At 33.5% G+C, this 23,382-nt stretch overlaps 1 long non-coding RNA gene across 1 annotated transcript in view; it reads right to left on the reverse strand.

Annotated features, from left to right (window-relative positions):
* Window positions 1-16,115, reverse strand: part of LOC140448299 (uncharacterized) — a 51,236-nt gene extending 35,121 nt beyond the window's left edge. Inside the window, exons 1-2 of the long non-coding RNA XR_011951680.1 lie at window positions 15,888-16,115; window positions 8,900-8,998 (exon numbers count right to left, since the gene is read on the reverse strand). This is a non-coding gene — a long non-coding RNA (uncharacterized lncRNA). The remainder of the gene's footprint in view (window positions 1-8,899; window positions 8,999-15,887) is intronic.
* Window positions 16,116-23,382: the final 7,267 nt, after the last annotated feature.

Genomic DNA, 23,382 nt, shown 5'->3' on the forward strand with positions numbered 1-23,382 from the left:
CAGGAGGTACAACAACAAGAACTGGGAGAAGATCAAGAAGAAAATGAATTAACTAGACCCCCAACGCTAGAGGAGTTCCAAATGGCAATCCACATACAAAAAAGCCATAGAGCACCGGGCATAGATAAAATACCGGCAGAACTACTCAAGCATTTTGGAAGGAATTTGACACAACAGATGTAGCAGCTAATACCAGAGATATGGGTAAAAGAAGAAATCCCCCAACAATGGAAAAAAGTATAATCTGCTCTATTCATAAAAAAGGGTGTAAGAATTATAGAGGCATCTCTTTACTTTGTTCGGGATACAAAATACTCACAAACATCATTAATCGAAGACTCAAACCTCTCACGGAAAAAATCATCGGGGAATATCAAGTAGGGTTTAGGCAAAATAAAACTACCATTGATTAACTATTTACAGTTAAACAAATACTAACCAAAGCATGGAAATATGACATGGACCTTTACAATCTCTTTGTAGATTTTAAAAAAGCCTATGATTCAATAGATAGAACAATTTTACCTAATATATTGGAAGAATTTGGCATACCATCAAAATTATTACGACTAGTGCAAATGATAATGACAGAAAGAGAAGCACAGGTATGTATTCAGGGACAGATCACTGATGCGTTTACGATAACGCAAGGACTGAAACAAGGCGACGGACTGGTCCCAACGCTCTTTAATCTTGTTCTTAAATATGTAATTAGGCGGTTGACGGTGAGCGAAAATAACACACTTACAAACAAATCTGCCAAATAAGCAGCATACGCAGATGATATAAACATAATGAGCAGAGCAGTGAATGCGGCGGAAGAAACAGAGTGCAGAAGCAGTAGGGCTAGCAATAAATACAAATAAAACAAAACTACCCATACAAACCAGATCAAATAGACCGGCGCAACAACACTTTATTGACGATATAGAACATGTAAATCGATTCACATACCTAGGAATGAATGTGTTGCAAGCGATGAAGAAGAACCGGAAATAAATAGAAGATTTTGCTGGTAAATAAAGCCTATTTTGGGATGGGCCACATACTCAAATCGCAAGACGTACACCGGAAAACAAAACTCCGGGTCTATAAAACAATAATAAGGCCCATAGTAAGTTATGGTTGTGAAACATAACTGGCATTAGTAGATTTCTGGTGACACAGAAATCTACTAATGCATTATATGTGTTTGAAAGAACAATATTACGTAGGATACTGGGCCCAATAAGTGAAAACAACAACTGGCGAATTAGGTATAATAGAGAAATATACGAGCAATATAGCGAACCAATTCTTGCACAATACACTAAACTGCAGAGATTACGGTGGGCAGGGCACGTGGTCCGCATGCATGAGAATAGAATCCCCAGAAAATTACTAAATGCAAGAATGCAGGGAAAAATACCTGTTGGAAGACCTAAAAAGAGATGAGAAACTGCCTGGGAACGCGTTCATTAAAAAGAACAGCGGTAAATCGAAATGATTGGAGAAGCTTGTTGAAGGGGGCCAAGGTCCGATTTGGGCTGTAGTGCCACTGGATGGAAATTGATACTGATTTTGGAGCAAAAATTTTATTTCGGTTATTTATTTTTTAAATAAAATACGCTGCACATGGTGTATATGCATGTTAAAGCTAATTTTTTTCCTAATATGGCGACATAAGGTTTTCTGAGAAAAAATGGTAGGAAATTAGGGTTGCCAGCTGTTCAAAACGCGAGGTATCAAAGATAAAAGAAAAAAGAGTTAGCGTGCAACGACACTGGTTATGAAATTTCTTGTGCAGACTGCCCCCGATCTTATATAGGCCAATCAAACTGTAGAATCCAAAATGAGATTTATGAATATTCCATTTTTGTTCACAATTCCGATTTAATTTCAGTTCACTAGGTCAACATTATCTTCATACAGGTCACAAAATTGATTTTGAAAACTCCAAAACCATAGCCCCATCCGAAAAATCAATAAAGGATATGACGGCTTAAGGTTACCTTCGATATGGGGACCTCTCATAAAAAAATATTGTCCGCTGCACCCGACAATCAAAATCCTATTGTCAGAAATATTTGCGCCAACCCCCGCTCCGATCCCCGCGCCCAATCCCACGCTAACTCCCACGCTAACCTACACGCTACGTCACTATAGACGATATAAATGAACCGTCCTCTGCTCCCAGTAGCAGTATTGCAGTGATTAGTGATTAGTGTAGTAGTGTCTGGGGGCTCGGTAGACTAAGACCTTGGGATCCTTGAACAAGACATAAAAGAGGATGTCAAAAGATCGGCACAATGGTAATCGACTCGGTTTAACCCGAAATACTGTTGTGTTTATTATTATTTCTTGTAATAGTATTCATTTTAACTCTTAAGTTAAATTGTACTAATTGCGGAAATCTTACTTACATCTATATTCTCTACGTCGTCCACACTCTTTGGAACCAATTCTTTTTTAATTATTTTCACAAGTTCTTCATTAAGGCCACTACATATTTCGTTGAGTCTTTTATTTTTTCATCTTCACGAACATAGTACAAAATTAACTTAACAAAACTAAGTATATACACACCTAACATTCATAATATTGTGCTTAAAAAATGCCGTATTTTATTTTATGAAACAAATAATTGTATCCGAAAGACACATATTCTACGAACAGCACTGATTTCGGTCTATTATTTCACATGTGTAGGGCCAACAACTTTTATCAACAAACCAAATGTGATAGATTTAGTTAATCAGAATTCCTACAATACATACCGCTTACCTTGCATGTGTGTCTCTGTTATAATTAGTTGATTTTGGTTTTTGTTCATGTGATACATTTCGAGAAATGGTCTTTTTTGCAGTGGTTTTCTACATCCAAGATCTTGACATCTAATCAATTAAATGTGTGGTCTGTTGTGTTGGAATTGAGTACTATTTTAGAAGTGTTTTTCTCCAATTTTGCAATCACTTTTGTGCTGCGATATTTTCTGTTTTAACCACTGCGATGTTTGCCCTATATACTTGACCAATCGACTATGATAGAGGGATGCATTATACAAATCGAAGATGCATCTTTTGTACCAGATCACGGGATAGAAAAAGTAAAATATCATATAGGACATGCAGAAAACTTATTTGCAACATCCATCGAGAAGAAAGTAAAAAATTTGTATGCTCTGACTGGAGAAATAATGACTAAGATCAAATTGTAATTAAAAGTTAAAATAAAAAAAAACGTACATTTTTTAATAATAAAATTGAATTATTTCAGTTACTAATGCTTTATTGTATAACTTTCCAAACAGTAATGTATAATTTCAATGATAGTTACCCCAGACGACCTGAAGTGTAAGTTTTTGTAGCACGGTTCGGGAATGGTTAAGAATTAGGATTTATATAATTCTTCTTCTTCTCGTAGCACTACAACCCGGGGTGGGTTTTTGCTGACCGTATAACTTGTTTCCATTTTGAACGGTCGTCCATAATAGTTGGGTCAGTGGGTAGCCCCATTGTTCTTAGATCTGACCATATATTGTCTCTCCATCGCATTCGTGGACGTCCTAAGGGCCTTCTTATGGTGGGGGCTTCCTCCCATATTAGCTTGGCAAGGCAATTATTAGGGAGTCTATGGACATGGCCAGCCCATCTTAGACGTTGGGATTTAATCTCTTGGACTATATCGCTCGCTTTATACATCTGCTTGACCTCAGCATTTGTTCTGATTCGGTATTGGTTGCTATTAATGTCGTGATAAGGCCCAAAGATTCTTTTAAGGATTTTCCTCCCAAAATATCTAAGTTTTCTTTCAGTTTCTTTGGTCAGGGTCCACGTCTCACATCCATACATAAGCACCGGTCTAATCACCGTTTAATATATATTCTAATCTTTGATATTCTATGGTTATATGGGTCTATTGTAACATTTTGCCCTATTCTATCTCGTCCCTTTTGTCTGTTGATGCACATGTATTTGGTTTTCTCTTCGTTTATCCTTAGACCAGTTTTCTTTGCATAGCTTTGATGAGTCATGCTCTAAAACTGTTCCTGAAAATAATCCATAATAGGATCTATAGGAAATTAGACGCAGACATTAGTAACACTCAGATGGGATTCAGAAAAGGGCTGGGTACAAGGGAGGCTCTGTTTGCAATGAACGTTCTCTCACAGAGATGCTTAGACATGAACCAAGAAATTTACACCTGCTTTATTGATTTCGAAAAGGCCTTTGACAAAGTACAACATGAACCACTAAGACAAATTCTAATAAAGAAAAATATAGACAGCCGAGATATTCGAATTATATGCAACCTATATTGGAATCAAACAGCAAATGTGAAGGTTGAGGGTAGGCTAACAGAAGAAATTCAAATCCGTCGAGGAGTCCGGCAGGGATGCATCTTGTCGCCACTTTTATTTAATCTGTATAGTGAAGCTATTTGTGAACAAGCACTCGAGGAAGAAGATCTTGGTCTGATAATAAATGGTGAGATGATCAACAATATAAGGTATGCTGACGATACGGTTCTCCTAACGGGAACGCTAGTAGAACTACAACATCTCGTTCAAAGTCTCAATATATACTGTAACAGTTACGGCTTGAAAATTAATTTGAAAAAAACTAAATTTATGGTAATCACGAAATCAAAGAACATCAGAGCTAATCTTGTAATAGACAATACAACGATTGAGCGTGTGTCCTGTTATAAATATCTAGGTGCTTGGATCACAGACGATACTGATCAAACAAAAGAGATTAGATGTAGAATAGAAATCGCTAGATCAGTCTTTAATAGAATGCGCAAACTCTTTTGCAATCGTGATATCAATATAAAGTTACGAATACGAATGCTGCGGTGTTATGTCTTTTCTACCCTGTTGTATGGAGTAGAGGCTTGGACACTAAAACAGTTGACCACAAAAAACATCGAAGCTTTCGAGATGTGGTGCTATAGGCGCATTCTCAGAATATCATGGATGGACCGCGTCACTAACACGCAAGTACTCCAAACTTTAGACAAAAGATGCGAAATTCTAAATGAGATAAAAACTAGAAAGATGGAATACTTGGGGCACATTGTGAGAGGTGAAAAGTACGAACTTTTAAGAAATATCATGCAGGGCAAAATTAAGGGCAAAAGAAGTGTGGGAAGAAGAAAAATATCGTGGCTTCGTAATCTACGTGAATGGTTCGGGTGTAGTTCGATTGAACTTTTTAGGCGCGCTGCTAACAAAGTCGCAGTGGCCATGATGATTTCCAATCTCCGATAGGAGTGGCACGAGAAGAAGAAGAAGTTTTCTTTGCCTCTACCTCCCATTTATTAAAAGTCTCCTTCACATTGGTGACTGTGTTTCCCACAATGTCAATGTCATCTGCGTATGCTAGTAGTAATTTTGGTCCATTTACTGTCAGTAACTCTGTTTTAAGTTGTGCTGCTCTTACTTCTTTCTCCAGGATGATATTAAAGAGGAAAGGTGACAGCGCATCTCTTTGTTTCAGCCCACTGCTTATTTCGAAAGATTCTGAGAGTTTGTTACCTATCCGTTTTCTGGATCTACAGCTATTCACACATAACTTAACAAGCTGGATAAGTTTTTTTGGAACTGAATGTTCTGCCATTGCATTCCACATCTGATCCCTTTTGATGCTGTCGTACGCTTGCTGGAAATTCTATAAAGAGATTATGGATAGTTCTATCGAATTCCCATCCTTTTTCAAGCAGCTGTCTTAGATTAAAGATCTGATCTATGGTCGATCTATGTTTTCTGAAGCCGGCTTGGTATTCCGCCATGAAATTTTCTATAAACGGTGTCGGCCTACATAATAGGATGTTCTATAAGATTTTATATGCCGTATTAAGTAGGGAGATGCCTCTATAATTAGAGCACTTGGTTTTGTCTCCCTTTTTATGGATGGGGATTATTACACTTTCGTGCCATTTTGTTCGTATTTTCTCTTCTTTCCATATAACTGTTATTATTTTGTGTATTTGTCTATGTAGAGTTTCTTCTCCGTACTTAAGGAATTCAGCGAGTATATTGTCAGAGCCTGGAGCTTTTCCGTTCTTTAATTTTTTAATTGCTTGCAATGTTTCATATAGTTTGGGGTCCTCTACCGGTAGATCCACCCCAAAATATATATTTTCTCCATTGTCTTCCTCTTGAAATATTCTTGCCATATTTGGAGCAGTTCTTTTTCATTTATTATTAATTCATTATTTTTTCTGAGTACAGACATGCATCTAGGTCTGAAGCCTTTTTTTTTTTTTTCGTTTGACACTGATTTGTAAAATGCTCGACTATTTGACTGTTGCCTATTACTTTCCTTTTCTTTATATTTTTGTTGTTCGTACTTGCTTTTTTTCTCTCTAAATAATTTTCTTGTTTCTCGGAGTGAAGTTGCATAGTTTTCTTTACTTTCTGCTGTTCCTTGTTGAAGCTTAATGTTTCGCTTTATCTGTCTGTACATAGCTCTGGTCTACTGTATTTAGATGCTGTTTAATTTCTTGTTTGTAATTTTCTCGGATATTTTCTCGATATTCCACTGTCCCAATGCTTCGTTGGCCTTAGGTTTCTCTGAAGATATTCTCAACCTGATTTTTACTAGGTGATGGTCTGTATCTCCATCTGCTTCCCACAAGCTTATTGCTTGCCATTGTTAGCCGATGCTAGCTCTACTAGCCTTTTTCTAAAAAAGCCTTTGTCCTAATTAAAAACCTAAAAAGAATCTTAGCAGCGTAATGGAAATATTGGATACTGTTAAAGACAGAAATATTATTCAACGCAATTCTCTGAACACTAACTTTACAAAAAAAACTGTAGTCCAAACCTGCAACACTAAAATACCTCTCTGTGAATATTTATGTAACCTTGTATGTGTTAATTGTCAGTTTTTAGCTCGTTAGTGTTACGCAAATGTTAAAATTTTCAACACAAACTTTAATCCGCTAATCTTATATCAACTGTTTGCAGCTACCATCTAGTGGAACGTTCACTGTTTTTCATTACAATTTTCAACGTTTTACTAAGCATTACCCAAATGATCATTTGACTGCTGACATAAACATATTATATAGGTCGGCAATAAGTTTTTAGTAACTCTGTGAAAGATAGATGATATTTTTTTAATTTGAAAAGAAAAACGAAGTATACAGGGTGTTTCAATAAGGTATGTCATAAATTAAATCAAAATTTTTACTTACATACTAAACAAACGACTCCAACAACTAACTGAAAATATTGTCGGGGAATATTAAACCGGTTTTCAGCAAGGAAAATTTTATATAAATTTATAAATGACAATGTTGACAAGTTAGGACGGAAGTCGTAACAGAGTAGTCAATATAACTGTATGTGTCTACTTAAGACAAAAGCCAACGTTATTAAAATTGTTAGAGTAAAAAATTTTAATTAATATAACAGTATCAACCATCAATGTTGTTATTTTAAAATTATGTATATGAGATGAAATGTGGAGAAAAGATTGTGTGGTTATAGTTAGGCAACCAACTATACATGTGTGTGGTAGTGGAGTAAAATAGAGATTTTAATATAAGGCCCTTTATGTTTCTTCAACATTTGGTACCTGGAAAATAGAAACTAGACACATGTAGAAGGATGAGTTATTGAAATTTTGTTGATATTGGTGAACATTGTCATTTCAATCAGTTTCTTCCATAAAGTCCTCGTAGACACACCGTCTCAGGACTTGCAACTTCAACGTGAAGTCGTATGTCGCCATGTTACCTAATCCAACGGTAACTTTAACATCTTAAGTATTTATAAGATATAATGTCGAACAAATGTAACTAATTATTTGTTAACGGGTTTTTACCCATATATTTAGTGGCTACATTCATGTACTCCTAGTAAGTATTAACCACACTTTTCTTTAACCTTGGTCAACATTTAAACTTCATGTTCTTTTTAATTAAGTGGTTACATATTTTCTAGGACACCGATGATGGAATGATGTATTCCGAAAACGTTCTGTCTAACACAGCCCGTTTGGGTTTTTAAATATACACCTTTTACAAAGGATTTTAATTAATTTTTTAATATATGGTATATAGCCAAATACAGGAACGTAGATTCCTTGTGGATATTATATTGTTAACTTAATAATATACGAAAAAAATAATTGATACAAATAAAATTCATGAATAACGTAAAGTAGGGTAAATGCGGAAAGCTGCTTGTGCAATTCATTCACAGTCCCCTTATTGCTTGATAAACCGGTGAATCCCTGCAGAATAATCTACTTAAAATGATAATTTTCATTATTGATGAAACATTATGTTACTGGCTGGGTGCGTCTGAGATTTAGTCTGCATACTTCCTTGAAAGTTAAACAACGTTGTTTGTTGCTCACCGCCCCGGCAGAGTCTTATTTGTCTCGCGATTTGACGTAATGAAGTCTGAAGGAACGGTGATGGAACTGCAATAAACGAAGTGGAAAATGTTGGATAACGAGATTTAGACAAGGTCGATACTGTGTGTAGAAAGTCGAAGATTCCACTCTCAAACGTTACTCCTAATATTCCGGAATTACAACTCGCTGTCTGTGAATAAACTAATAAAATAATAGTCCAGCCAAATTTATACTTTTTTTACAATACTGAAATATTCAAAACTATTTTTTACTTTATTTTATATTAAAATATATGTTATAATATCTTTATAGTATAACCCAAAAATATTTTGAGACTTTCACGCTTCAAAAATGATTTTAGTAAGTTACATACTTTGTTCTAACTTAAGTTTTCTTGGACGATAAATATAGCTGTATATATCAAGTTTATTTATTTGGGATACAGCTTATTTATTTTTTTTATCGAAACCCTTGATGTATATTATTGCCAATAAGCAATTTAATTATAAACTAAGATTAAAAAAAAAAGATAATGGTTTATGGTTTACTTAAATGTGCTCCTTATTTCATCTGAATCATAGATTATTGCACTAGCTGCTGATATGTTTAATTCTAAGCAGTACTATCTGCTTCGTCCATAAAGATACCTAAAAATAAAAACCCTTAAACAATATTTCATAACCCTTAAGTACTAACACCTTAAATCAATGGCGTAAACACTAACTAACCGCCTGACAGACGGGTTTAACATTTTAGTGAATATTTTTTGTTTTTTATATACCTTGATGCAATAAAATATTGCTATGACTTACTGAAAGTATTAGTTATCCAAAAAATACAGTAATTAATATAGTTTATCTGTATTTATTAAAATAAAAAATATTATAACAAGAATGGATCGGTTTTTTGTGGACATTTTTACGCCTGAAAAAAAATGTGATAAAAATTAAACAAATTAAACTATATTGATAAAAATTTATAATCGGGTTAAGTAAAGAGTAAGAAACATTAAAACATTAATATTTTAAAAAAATGTTCACACAAAAAAAACTGACAGTCACTAAAGTTGGTAGAGTGTAGCGCACTCCAAACAAATTTTTTTCGCACATTCCAAACAAATTGGTTTCTGACAATGAAAGCAGACATAAGCTGTTCTTCTTTTCTTTTTATAATGACAGTAAGAACAGTCCTTCCTTTTTTATAATTTTTCCACTCTTACTTCTGGACGCTGTTGAGGTTCATCTATATTCAGTATCTCGCATATGCTCAACTTTAGTTTTCTAGGTAAAGAGGAACTTTCTAGTCTTCTGTGTAGCTGAGGTTGGATAAGTTGAAATGCCAGTTTTTCAATAAAATTGGGCCTTTCTAAATGAGTATTATTTTTAAAAGATTCATAAAGAATATAAGCATTTACTGTACTTATATCAAACATTCTGAAAAATATAGCCATAGGCCAACGGCGAGTTCGACGACTGCTTGTAAATTTGGCACATTTTTCATCCATTGAATCGACACCACCCTTTGTTGAATTATAATCCACTATTATGTGTGGTTTTTTAGTATCTGTATCCTCAGTGGCTGCGTGATGAGATGATGATACCAAAATTACGGCTTTATTTTTATGTGTTGTGTGTGAAAGTAAAGTAATGTGTTTTGTAAATCCGTAAATTGCCGTTCCCACTTCTCGTCGTCTGGTGGGTAAGAAGATAGGAGAAATTTCTTTACGATTCTTACTGAGAGTTCCAATGCAAGTTAGACCTTTACTCCTCAATACCTCTACCAGTTCTATAGATGTAAACCAGTTGTCAAAGGTTATAGATCTGTTGGTCCCATAGAGAGGAGTAGTTAAGCGCATAACAGCCTGTGTCGGCTTACTGTATCTTTTCTGTTCCTCTGTAAGTCCAATACCGTCAGAATTTTTTCCCGTATATATATAAGCATTGAATAAATAGCTAGTTCGAGCATCAGTACAACACATCATTTTTATACCATACTTTACGGGCTTACTCGGTATGTACATTTTAAAGCGACATCGACCTCTGAATCCCACTAGCATCTCATCAATACAGGCTGAAGTTCCCACAGTGTAGCATGCCTGACTGTTGTTAATAAATTCACTAAAAATTTCTGAAATCGGTGCTGCTGGATCCAACACTATTCTCTCATTTCTGTCTTCGGGATTGTCAAATCGCAAACATGACAAAAGGAACGCACATCTCTCTTTTGACATAATGCATCTCATTATTTCTCTACCAGTTCCATTAGTAGCAAAAATAGTATCTAGGTTTTCATTGTTTGATTTAAATAAGCATGTAAATGCTAAAAATCCCAAAAATGCTTGAAGTTCTGTCATGTCAAGGTCTTTGAGAGAAGGTGAATTTTGATTTTTGTACTTGGCTCTTTCTTTGCCGATTTTCACATTCGTCCATCTAAGAATTATGTTGCAAATATTATCACTGAATAATAACTTCCAAACCTGCAAAGGGTCTGCACTATCTCCAATTTTAGCTGCAGGGCGTAATCCAGGTAACTGTAAAACTATATTCTGCTGTGGACGCCGGCCTCTATTTGAAGTGGGAGGATTTTTTGACCATTTGTATCTATTTCTACCATAGAAATAATTCCCTGTCTCCTCTGGATCGTCTTCTTCACTGCTTTGGTTAACATTATCTTCTCTACAAGCCTGTTCTACCTCATTTTCATTTTCTGAAACTAAAAAGAGAACTTTAGGTAATGGTATACTATGCGGTCTGCCGTCGCGTTTCTACTATAGCTTACGGTCTACCCAGGGATGCGGTGTATACGCTGTATTCGACAAAAAAATCTTTACAAAGTGAACAAAACGCATAAATCATAAGAATTTCTATTTTAATTTTACATATCAATACTTATCAATTACTTATTAATAAATAATTCTTCAACATTATCCGTTTTATTCACTTTGTAAAGATTGTTTTTTTTTGGTATTGTATACATGTGTTGCTAATCACCATATTCTTTTCTCAGAAGGGTTTACAAACAATAATGAAAGGCACCATTGTAGACGAACTGTTTATTGCTAAGTACAATAAACATTTATACTACTATTATTTAGGAATATAAAATAAACTACGCAAATCTATTTTCTTTACTAATATGCAAATAACACCCTAATATTGTCCCAGGGTATGCACAAATATGAACTCCTCTTTTCAAATAACATGGCAAGGTAGATTTACTTTCATTTCATTTTACATTGATTTTGCTCCAAAATAAATGTAAAATAGTTGTTACTTGTGAATAATTAATTTTTTCACAAGATTTTTCTTGCATATCATTATTTTGTGCATCCGGTAGATCGCACCCTCGAGGTAGACCACATACTAGAGCAACACCGAACTTTAGTACAATACATACATAATAATTCCAAGAGATTTGACTTACCCTCTATTTCCGATTCCGTTTCGTGATCGCTGTCAATAGCAACATTTCCATCACAAATTGATTCAACTTCGCTTATGTCGTCATCTACGTCATCAAGCCATTTTAAAAGCGTTTCCTCATAGTTTTTATCCCCATATTTGACCTTTTTTGACGTACTGGGTTCCTCATCCATTTTCAGATAAATAGTAAATAAATACGAACACTAACAACCCGTCTATCAGACGGAAATCACACTTTGAATCTAAATATCTTTAGAATAACAACCTGCAGCAAACTGCCGATCTCAATACTAATAAATAACAACCCAACTTAAAAAGTCAGGAACAGGCGACCTTCAAAATTTTTTAGGTAGGGAGATATCCCACTTTCGACAATCGATGCCGTCTGAGAGACGGGGCGTTAGTACTTAAGGGATAATAATATCACTCCGTTGACGTAAGTATAGCCATATTGAAATAACTAAATGTTAATTTAGAGGTAAGAGTAAATATTATTTTATTGATCGTTAGATTAGTTATCAAATAAATAAATTCTTACTGTAATTTATAAAACGAGAAAGTAACGGTTGGTCGTTATAATAACTGTTTATTAAAAAATATGTATATTCAGAGTAGGAAAAAGGACTGTATATTAAAATGACACGAAAATAATTTATAGTCACAACACAAACGCTATCAAAACGAAACTTACAATATTGCCAGTACGTGAATCAATCGCCCTATGGATGTCTTCGTTGGATGTATGCTGTTGTGTATGGACAGGTGGCTTCCGTTTATTAATTTAGTTTCGTAAAAGAGACGTCATATAAAAAATAATTCGAAAATAATGACATACTTGTTTACAGATCTAACAGACGGACTGTAATTTACTTTCCAAAAAAATTAAATTTTAAAGTAAAACTTGCTTGAGGCTTACTGGTCATCTAATCCCAAAACAGCCATCTAACATGGTTTTTACCATATTTGGAACATATATTTAATTGTATATGCAATAAATTATATACTATTATGATCTGCTTTGGCACACGAATGGCAAACTGCTAGAATCAACGGAAGACAAACTGAAAGAATGAGAAAACTATATTAAAAATTCCTTTTCACGACATACGAGAAGAACTAAGATTGGAAAATAACAACGAAGGGCCAACAATTCTGAAATCTGAAATCATAAATGCAATTAATCATCTTAAAACAAATAAAAGCCCAGGTCCAGACGGAATATACCCAGAAACGTTAAAATTAATCAGCGAAGAAAATATCGAAATATTTGTCCTTTTATTCAATCGCATTTATGATACAGGTAAAATACCCCAAGATTGGCTGGAGTCAATATTCATCCCACTACCAAAAAAGCCAAACCCACAACACTGCAATGAGTTCCGTCTGATAAGCCTTATGAGTCATGCAGTAAAAGTCCTACTAAAAATCGTACATAATCGTATCTATAGAAAGTGCGAAACAATCATCGGAGACGATCAGTTTGGATTCAGAGCCGGCATGGGAACGAGAGAAGCCCTGTTCAGTTTACTAGTTCTCGCCCAAAAATGCTACGACCAACAGAAAGATATATTTATATGCTTTATAGACTTCGAAAAAGCATTTGATAGAGTAAGACACGACCTACTATTAGAACGTTTGCAAGAAGTCGGTTTAGATGGAAAAGACATCAAATTCTTAAAAACTTGTACTGGAACCAAAACGCCAGAGTTAGGATCGAAGGTTCCACATCCGCAGAAGTAGAAATTAGGAGAGGAGTTAGACAAGGATGTGTTCTGTCGCCTCTGCTGTTTAATCTTTACTCCGAGTTTCTATTTAAAGAAGCATTGGAGGATTCCAAGGATGGAGTCAAGGTGAATGGCGTAAATATCAACAGTATCAGATACGCCGATGATACAGTGTTAATTGCGGATTCCGACTTAGGTCTACAACGACTCATCGACAAGACCAACTCGACCTGTGAGCAATTTGGTATGAAAATAAACATTAAAAAAACCAAAGTGATGTCAATCCGAAAAAACCAAAACGTACCTCAACCTTGCACAATAAATGGGCACATTTTAGAACAGGTCAATAGATTTAAGTACCTGGGATGTTGGATCGATAGCAGCCTAAATCCTGATCTAGAAATAAGATCGAGAATAGAACAGGCTAGAAAATCTTTTGAAAAAATAAAAAAACTGCTTTGTGATTCTCGAATAAAACTCGAAATTCGACTACGTTTATCAAAATGCTACGTCTGGTCGACTCTTCTATATGCAGTTGAAACGTGGACCCTAAAAACATCAACCGTAAATAAATTGGAGGCCTTTGAAATGTGGATCTACCGGAGAATGCTCAAAATTTCATGGACATCGCATACCTCAAACGAAGAAGTGCTGCATAGAATAGGCAAGGAAAGAGAACTTTTTAACATAGTAAAAGTTAGAAAAACATCATACCTAGGCCACATACTGAGAAATAATAAGTACCAATATGCCCAACTTATAGTGAAAGGAAAAATCTAGGGAAAGAGAGGCCTAGGAAGGAAAAGACTATCGTGGCTCAGAAACATCCGACAATGGACAGGGCTAAATTTTGAACAGCTAATAAGAACAGCTGAAGATAGAGAAGATTTTAAAATTGTAGTAGCCAACCTCCATTGAGGAGAGGGCACTTTAAGAAGAAGAAGATCTGCTTTGTTTTAATTGTTTAAACTAGATCAAATAATATTTAATTTCTCAGGGTTCTTTACTACACAATAAAATTTATTTTACTTTCAATTCGTCGCTTCTAGTATTTCCTGGATGCTGGCTTTTTTTTGGGACAGACAAAGGGAATAAATATTATAAAACCATTTATAACCTTTTAAAACAATCACCATTTATTTCAATACCATATATAACTATCAACATAAAAATTGTATGCACTGAGTTATCTATTCCTCAGAGCAAAAGAAAACTTAATTCTGTTATTTCCCTTTTAAAATTAATTTATTTAATTTACTGCAAAGTTGTTCCCATTAACTTTCTTAAAAACAAACAAATTTTATTATATGCGAATTTTCTGACTTATGAATTTAATTCTTTTTTTTTTCAATTGCTTTATGATATGAGTTTAAATGAAATATATAATGTACATACAACGTTTATTTCACAAACAAATTGACTGATCGTTTTTATCTTCTTTCTGCAATGTCTCCCAACGGATACTGACTTAGTCTCCGGATTGTTTTCCCGAAAAACTGTCCAATTTTCCAAACACGTGTGGCTCTGCTTCCTCCCTCCAAAAACTGTTACACCAAAAACAGCACTCGTTCAGTTTCTCTGCAAATAAAAAAACACCTCCGACTCGTTTCACAATAATGATAATGGGACTCTTTTCGCAAATTGCCTCTCCCGCCTCTAATAGTTATCTTGTACAAACTTTATATAACTTTTTTCCTTTTCTTACAGATTTTTGCCTGTCCCGCCTCTAATAGTTATCTTGTACAAACTTTATATAACTTTTTTCCTTTTCTTACAGATTTAGGAGCCTCTTCGGACAGAAGAAGTTTGAGATTTTTGAGCTGGGTCTAGATTCGTCTACAACTATTCTGCTCACCAACTTGAACTCACACATAAAAACTTACTTATACTTATACTTCTTTTATCACACACTGTTCTCGAACTGGACTTCTTATTCTGGCTGTTAAAAACACACTAATCATTCCACACACTGTTCTTAAGTGGACTTCTTGTTCTCGATCGTAAAACCACAATGATTCTAATCTCCTGGTTCAATGTTTAAGTCGACTGTCCTATTATTCTCCTCGCCTAGTACTTTCTAGCCAAACAACATTATTTCATACAAATTCATCCCACTATCAAACTTCAAATTTTTCTAGTTTTAAATTTCAAGAAATAAAGCGTGTTTACTGTAATTGGTTTTCCCCCAATTAACAGGATATGATATCGACTAAGCTTTCTTTTGTTTTGCTACAGGCAAATGCCTCTTTGTAAAAAAAACATCTATTCATAGCAATATCTTCGAAGAAAATAATATACAACCCATTATATATCTAACATTAATTTTGAATTCTTATCTGCTACAAAACTATTTATAATTATTTGTAAAATTTTAAACAATATTTTCTTACTTTCTAAATAATCCTGAATTGTTTTTCTATACAAATGTTCTTAGAAACTACTCACTGTTTTAAATCCACTGTTCTCCGAAAACACTTGTTACAAATAAAACATTATATTTATAAATTTTTAACCTTTAAAGGGTCGTGAATATTTATCATCTCATGGTATTTTTAAAATAAAAATTAATTTTATTTTCGATCTGTTTTAGAGTCATAACAAAACATATATTTATCATAGACTATTAATTTGCTGTTTAAACAAACATTTTCCGTTAATCTAAATGTATCTTATTATCTTAAAACAACATGCAAATTCAAACACTTCATGTTTGATCGCATGTTAGTGATATATGACATAATCGATAAGGTGTGACCAGCACTTTTTTAATAATTACTTAGCCATACATTTATTCTTTATCACGCTAGTCCTTTGGGATATATGTACTTTAACTGTATTGAAAATTACAACCTATACAAATCTTTATTAAACAAACATTGCCAGTAAGTTTTGGGTAATTCAAGTATCTACTAATAATTATTAGGAATATGTTGTTTAAACTTTAAACATTCTTTAATTAAACTTCATTGTAAAATCATCAAATCGTCACAGCTAAAGGCTGATTCTCTAAATGTTACAGCGTAGAAATTGCTTCAACAGGTAGAATATCCTGCCAGGTACATAAGATAATTGTGAGTTTCAACATTGAACGAATTACCCATGTTCGTTGTACAGTACATTCAACCAACTTACACTTTCAAACGATTAACGAAATTCGTAGAAAACTGTTCGTTGTAGTAAAAGGCACGGTAAACTGCACTGGTGTTCTTCATCATTTTTAACATTTGGCTAAATTTTTGGTATAAAATAAATATGTCATTAACCCGTTGTTCATAGTTTTGCATATTTTGTTACATTTTTCTTTTAATAAATAGTATTCTTGCATAATTTTATTTAACGTAAATTTCTTCCACCTATTTGTGTAAATTTTTTCTGAAACAAATACTACCGTGCTAATGATAATTTATATTCAAAATAGACATACAAAGTACTAAAATATCGTTTTTAATTTTTATTAAAAAAATACTTCGAAGTAAACTAGAAAATTTTGTCAATTTAAATAATGGTGGTTAGATTGTCCATTGTCTGTTAGAGTGTACCGTTTTTGAGACGTCTCCGATTACGAGTTAAAGTTAGGGTTTTCGTAAATATATTAAATTTTTTATTTTTAAATGAAAATATCGACGGTGTCACGACAGAAAGGCATAAGCGCCACTGACAGTTTTTTTTAGGAGACACAAAAAACGTTTAATATCGCTTAATATTTCTTTTTTTACATTTTTTTTGGCATTTTATTATTATCGAACTGAGGCATTCTGACTTACCATATGTTATTTATAAAACAATTATTATAAACATGAGACATTTAACATTTTGGTGCTTACGCCTTTACTGTTAGGTTCCGTGGTGTTTAAGCCTTTTTGAAAGACGGTTACCATATTTCGAAAAAAGTATTTTGATCAAAAAATGTCGCTTAAGAACTTGTACGCCTTTTAATTTTACGGAATTATAACAAAAATGGAGAGTAAATCTTTTCATTTTAAAGCATAACAATTAAGTAAAAATAATACAAATTAAACAATACACAATAATATATTTATGAGTTTCTTAGAGTTATATTGGTGTAAAAAAATACAAAAATAAAAGTTAATATAATTATCACGTTATATTAAGTAAAAAACAACAAAAACTATTAAAACGTACCATTTTTTCTACATTGATAACTAAGTAAGTTGTATTATAAAACTAATAGAAATAAAATGCAAATCAAAATTTAATAACAGAAAATAACATGTATCAATAACAAAACAAACTAATAGAAACGAAGAACCGATATAACAGAAAATTTAACCAGTTAATGAGCTAGAGCGTAGTGAGCTAGAACTAATGCTGTCAATTTCAGTCTCATTTTTAAAAAATACTGTCAAGAATGATGAATCTGATTCGGAGTTTAAAGAATCATTTTGTTGTATAAAATCATTACAACCTATCTAATCATCAACTAATGAACTAAATACTATTGCGGCATTATTACTACTATCATCAGTATCATCACTATCTGAGTAAGGTACAAGCTTTTTATCACAGGTTAATAAATAAGTCTCTTCTTCGGCAGTTTCATCAATATTCGAAAATAAACGGCTGTCAATATTCAAATTTAGACTTGAGGAAAACTGAAATGGTATCATCATTTAGAACAGAACTAGGCATTTGGAGTTCTTGTTCATGGTCTTTTAGTACAGGCTCTAAAATAATATCATCATGCTTTAGCGCTTCATTGAGGACCTCATTTTCAGTGGAAAATGAACCATGGTTTTAAATATTTCCGCTGGATTCCTGCACATTGCTTTTCTGATCTTCCCAAATGGATTGCAATGCAAGATTCATTATTTTATGCCCCCGAGGAACCATTCTAAAAACCATTAAAAAAAGAAGTAAGCGCCATTCAAATGTTAGTTTTTTAAAATAATATTACTACCAAATTATAACTTTAAAATTAAAAAAAAAAGAAAACTATACAACAAAGTCAATATATATTTTATTTAGGTTCAAACCTTATTTAAGTCGGTTAAGTAGTAACTTTTTTATGGCAAATCTAAGTCATACTGTATTTTAAATGGCCAAATGGCGGTTAGATAAACGAAAAAAATTTTTCTGAAAAGGCCTCACCGACAGTCGGTAAAATTGTAGATTCTTATGGTATATTATGATTTCTCAAGATAAACCTTATGGCTATAACCACGTTTTCAGACCCAAGACGTAAGCACCACCTTCCACTACGGATTTTGTCGCTTACTGATTTCGGTGTCTCATCTTTTAAAAAACTCGTTTGGCGGTTAGAAAATTCAAAGCTTGTTTTAGTCGAGTTGGAATTTTTTACAGCTGCGTCATTTTAATAGTCGATAGGACGTAAAATGTATTTTATTTTGATACCAAAACATAAATTTATAAATTTTGGCGCTTATGCCTTTTTGTCGTGACGCCATCGATATTTGTACTAAAAATAAAATAATTGTTGAAAACATTTAAATTTGTTTATGTACGGTTTCCAACCATTTCTAAACTGTTTATCAAACATAATTATATTAAAATCGGCGTTCCTAGTGATCATTAGATCAACATGTCAGTTTAGATACTTTACTGGCCAAAATAAAAGAAACAAAAGTTTCTGAAATTAAGAGGAGTAGCCTTTGGAAAGTGTTAAGAGATTTGAGATTTAAATTTAAAAAAGAAATGAATAGGTTACTTTTATGCGAAAGAAGTAGAGTGGTTTACAAAAGAATTAAACTTTTGAGAGAATATACTAGACTTAAATATGCCTCTCGTTCCTCCTTAGGTTTGCAGTCCTCGGGGCTATAGATAGATATGACATTTAATTATTAGTAGTCCATTGTAATGTTCATATGTATTATTCTTTCGGAGATATAACGGCAGTTATTTATGTTATCTTTAAATTATACCTACGCCTGCTCGTGCTTGTTCTTCTTTCTATACTCCACTGTATGCTAGAAAATATTAATTATAGTAATCATGAATGTGTTGCTTGTGTGAGTCCATTTCAAAAGGTAAAAGAAATAATAAGTTAGACTTACTCACAATCAATTTAATTTAACTAATCGGACGACCGGTTTCGCTTTCTATAATATGCAAAGCATCTTCAGGTCACGATACAAAGTTAAAATGCTGAAAATAATAATCCCATATTAGGGTGTTGTCTAATAAAGATAAAACATAGGTAGATGATATAAATTATATAAATTACAGTAATTATGCCAATATTACATGTCTGTGGTTTTATAAATGAATAAAATGTTTAAGCAGACAAGGTAAGACCCACAAATTGGTAACATAGTCTATTAAACTGTAATGAATTAATAAATAAACAAATAAATAAACATTATTTATTTATTTTATTTATTTATTTGTTTATTTATTAATTCATTACAGTTTAATAGACTATGTTACCAATTTGTGGGTCTTACCTTGTCTGCTTAAACATTTTATTCATTTATAAAACCACAGACATGTAATATTGGCATAATTACTGTAATTTATATAATTTATATCATCTACCTATGTTTTATCTTTATTAGACAACACCCTAATATGGGATTATTATTTTCAGCATTTTAACTTTGTATCGTGACCTGAAGATGCTTTGCATATTATAGAAAGCGAAACCGGTCGTCCGATTAGTTAAATTAAATTGATTGTGAGTAAGTCTAACTTATTATTTCTTTTACCTTTTTATTAATTATAGTCTCTTTGGTCTTTACCTTTCTTCTTGGTGACTTGGATTGTACAAATGTCTATGTTTTTATTTATCAGTTCTTCTGTTATCTCTTGGTCTTTGTTTAAAGAAGTACAGTTCCATGTTGCTAATCTGATTATGGACTTATTTTTTCTTCTCGTTTTCTTTTTCTTTGCGTAATTCGTCATCTTAGGTGTCGTCTGGTTTCGAGGCTTTATATTGGTTCTTTGCGCATTGTTTTCTTTTACAATGAGTAGGATTGTAACCTGGCCCATCAACCCTCCCCTTTTATCTGCGTTTGGGACCAGCTGTGGGCATGAACGCGGCTTCTGAGCTACTCAATCCACCCAGTCATCGCGCTCATAACCCCCAGGCTGAATTTCTTCTTCAATTCAATTCTTCAATTTCTTTATTATGTTGCATAATAACTAAAATAATATATAAGGCAGATTTTGAAAAATGGACATATTTTGGTGCAAATAATCTAGCCCTTGTCTATATTCCAATTTTATAACACACCTTGTATAGATTTAATGACACTTTAACTGGAATTACAATTTGATTGGTCAAAAAGGGTATAGGTAGTGAAAATTTTTTATTGATAGAACAAATGTGTTGTATAACAGTTTTGCAGTTAACGCTAACAGCCAATTAAGTATATTTTTTTAACTGAGTGATAGAGAACGTTTTGAAAAAAAAATAGAGATTTCAAATAATTATTTTTGTGTTTTCTGTTGATCTATATTTACATATATAGGAAAGTCGACTTTCGGGCAACATGTCAAAAGTTCAAAGCATGGCAATAAATTACATATCGGAAAATAGTAGAATTTGTTTAAAAGTTTATTTACTGCCTTCGTTTTCTAAAATCGATAATTAAAATCCATTCAGTGTATTAATATATAAGTATAAGTATGTATATATTAGGAGCTTAGAAGCGTAAAAGCGAACTGCAAAAACATGTTTCTGGAAAACTGAGTATAAAGTTTAATAACATGTTAATGTTTTTCAACTTTGTGTAGTGTTTAATGTTTAAAAACAACTTAAAAGAGGATAAGTTCTGAAGCTATTTATTTATGGCATGTTTGATAAAGGTACAATCCGACAAGCGAGAGCTGGCGGGTGAGCTGCGCGAAAATGGAAAAAGAATTATTCAAATAGAGATAGGAGAGGTACTTGAGATCTGAAAATTAAGTTAGTAGATATACGTTGTATACTTACCATATTATTATGTTAGACAATTGATACAAACTAGAACTGAAATTAAATCGGAATTGCAAACAGAAATTAAATGTGCATAAATCCTATTTTGGATTCTACGATTTGCTTGGCCTATGTATGATCAGGGACAGTCTGCACAAGAAATTTTATAAAATGAAATTCGTGTTGTTCATTTGGAATGTTGTCTTTGATTGATCGGACCAGAGATGAAAGTTTTTGTTGGGAGGTAAATATTGTGTTTATTACTTTTGATTTTAAAATTTTGTCGATGTTGTCAGTGACACTGTTGGTGTAAGGAAGAGAAGATTTCGTGTGATGAAGGTCCGAGTCTTTTTGTTGAGATTGACTGGGAGATTGATGTCTGTGGATGTTCCTAATAATGTTATTTTTGAGGTTACCGTTTTGGATGAGGGCTTAATGGGCATAAAGGGCTGAGGATCTAGTATTAATGACTGAATTAAGTTGTGAAGGTGGATGATGAGAGTTGGCATGAAAGTAACAATTATGGGTGGGTTTTTGTTAAACAGAGTGATGAAAACCATGTGATTGGTTCTTCTTTATGATAACGTTTTCTTCTTCTTCTTCTTAGCCTTCTGTCGTCCATATTTGGACATAGGCCTCTCCCAACTCCTTCCATCGGTCTCTATCCTGAACCCATCTTATCTGTGGTCTTCCTCTTGGTCGTTTACTTTCGTAAGATCTCCAATGTTGTATTGTAGTATTCCAACGTTGATCTTTTTGTCTAGCAGTGTGGCCCGCGAAGCTCCATTTAATTTTGGCAATTTTTGTTGCTATGTCCTCGACTTTTGTTTTGGATTTTACCCAGTCGTTTCTCTTTTTATCTGACAATCGTATACCTAACAATGCTCTTTCCATTGTTCTTTCTGATGTGGCTAGTTTATTCATGTTTGCCTTGGTTAGGGTCCAGGTTTGACATGAATATATCATGATAGGAAGGATGCATTGGTTGAACACTTTGCTCCTCAAGTATTAAGGTATTTTGCGGTTCTTAAGTATCCAACTAAGTTTTCCAAATCCTGCCCATGCTAGTCTTGCTCTTCTACTAATTTCCGCACTTTGGTTCTCTTTGTAAAGTCTCAGGATTTGGCCTAGGTAGGTATATTTCTGGATTTGTTCTATCTCACTGCCATTTATATTTATACGTCTGAGGTCATCTCTGTTTGTCATTATTTTTGTTTTTTTCATATTTATTTATAGGCCAAATATTTATTAGGAGCTGGCTGCTAGTTCCCCCATCATAATTTGCAGTTCCTCGAATGTGCTCGCTATAATCACTATGTCGTCAGCGAATCTGAGGTGGTTTAACTTGTTGCCATTAACGTTAATACCATAGCTTGACCAATTTGTAGTTTTGAAGACGTTTTCTAGGACTAGGTTGAAAAGTTTTGGCGATATTACGTCTCCTTGTCTCACTCCTCTCTTAATGGGGATGGGATTTGTATTTTCGTCTAGTTGTACTATCATAGTTGCATTTTCATATATATTATGTATTAGTTGCCTATATCTCGAATCTATTCTACAATTATTAATAGCTTGTTCTATGGCCCACATCTCGTTACTATTAAACGCCTTTTCATAGTCGACGAAGGCAAGAAACACGGGTAGTTGGTATTAATTTGCCTTCTCTATCAATGTTATCATTGTCAGCAGATTGTCTGATGTACTATATCCTTTGCGGAAGCCAGCCTGTTCAACCGGTTGGTAATTGTCTATTTTGTAGGTTAACCGGTTGTTAATAATTCTCATAAATAGTTTGTATACATGACTGAGCAACGATATAGGTCTATAATTCTGTAGATCACATTTGTCCCCTGTTTTGTGTAAGAGTATTACTAGACTCTCGTTCCAGTCTTTAGGGATCTTGCTATTATGGAGACATCTATTAAGTAGCTCTGTTAGTACAGGGATTGTTAATGTCTTGCTTGTTTTCAAGAGCTCGGCAATTATACCGT

The sequence above is a fragment of the Diabrotica undecimpunctata genome, chromosome 8 (assembly GCF_040954645.1).
Source record: "Diabrotica undecimpunctata isolate CICGRU chromosome 8, icDiaUnde3, whole genome shotgun sequence".
Classification (NCBI taxonomy): domain Eukaryota; kingdom Metazoa; phylum Arthropoda; class Insecta; order Coleoptera; family Chrysomelidae; genus Diabrotica; species Diabrotica undecimpunctata.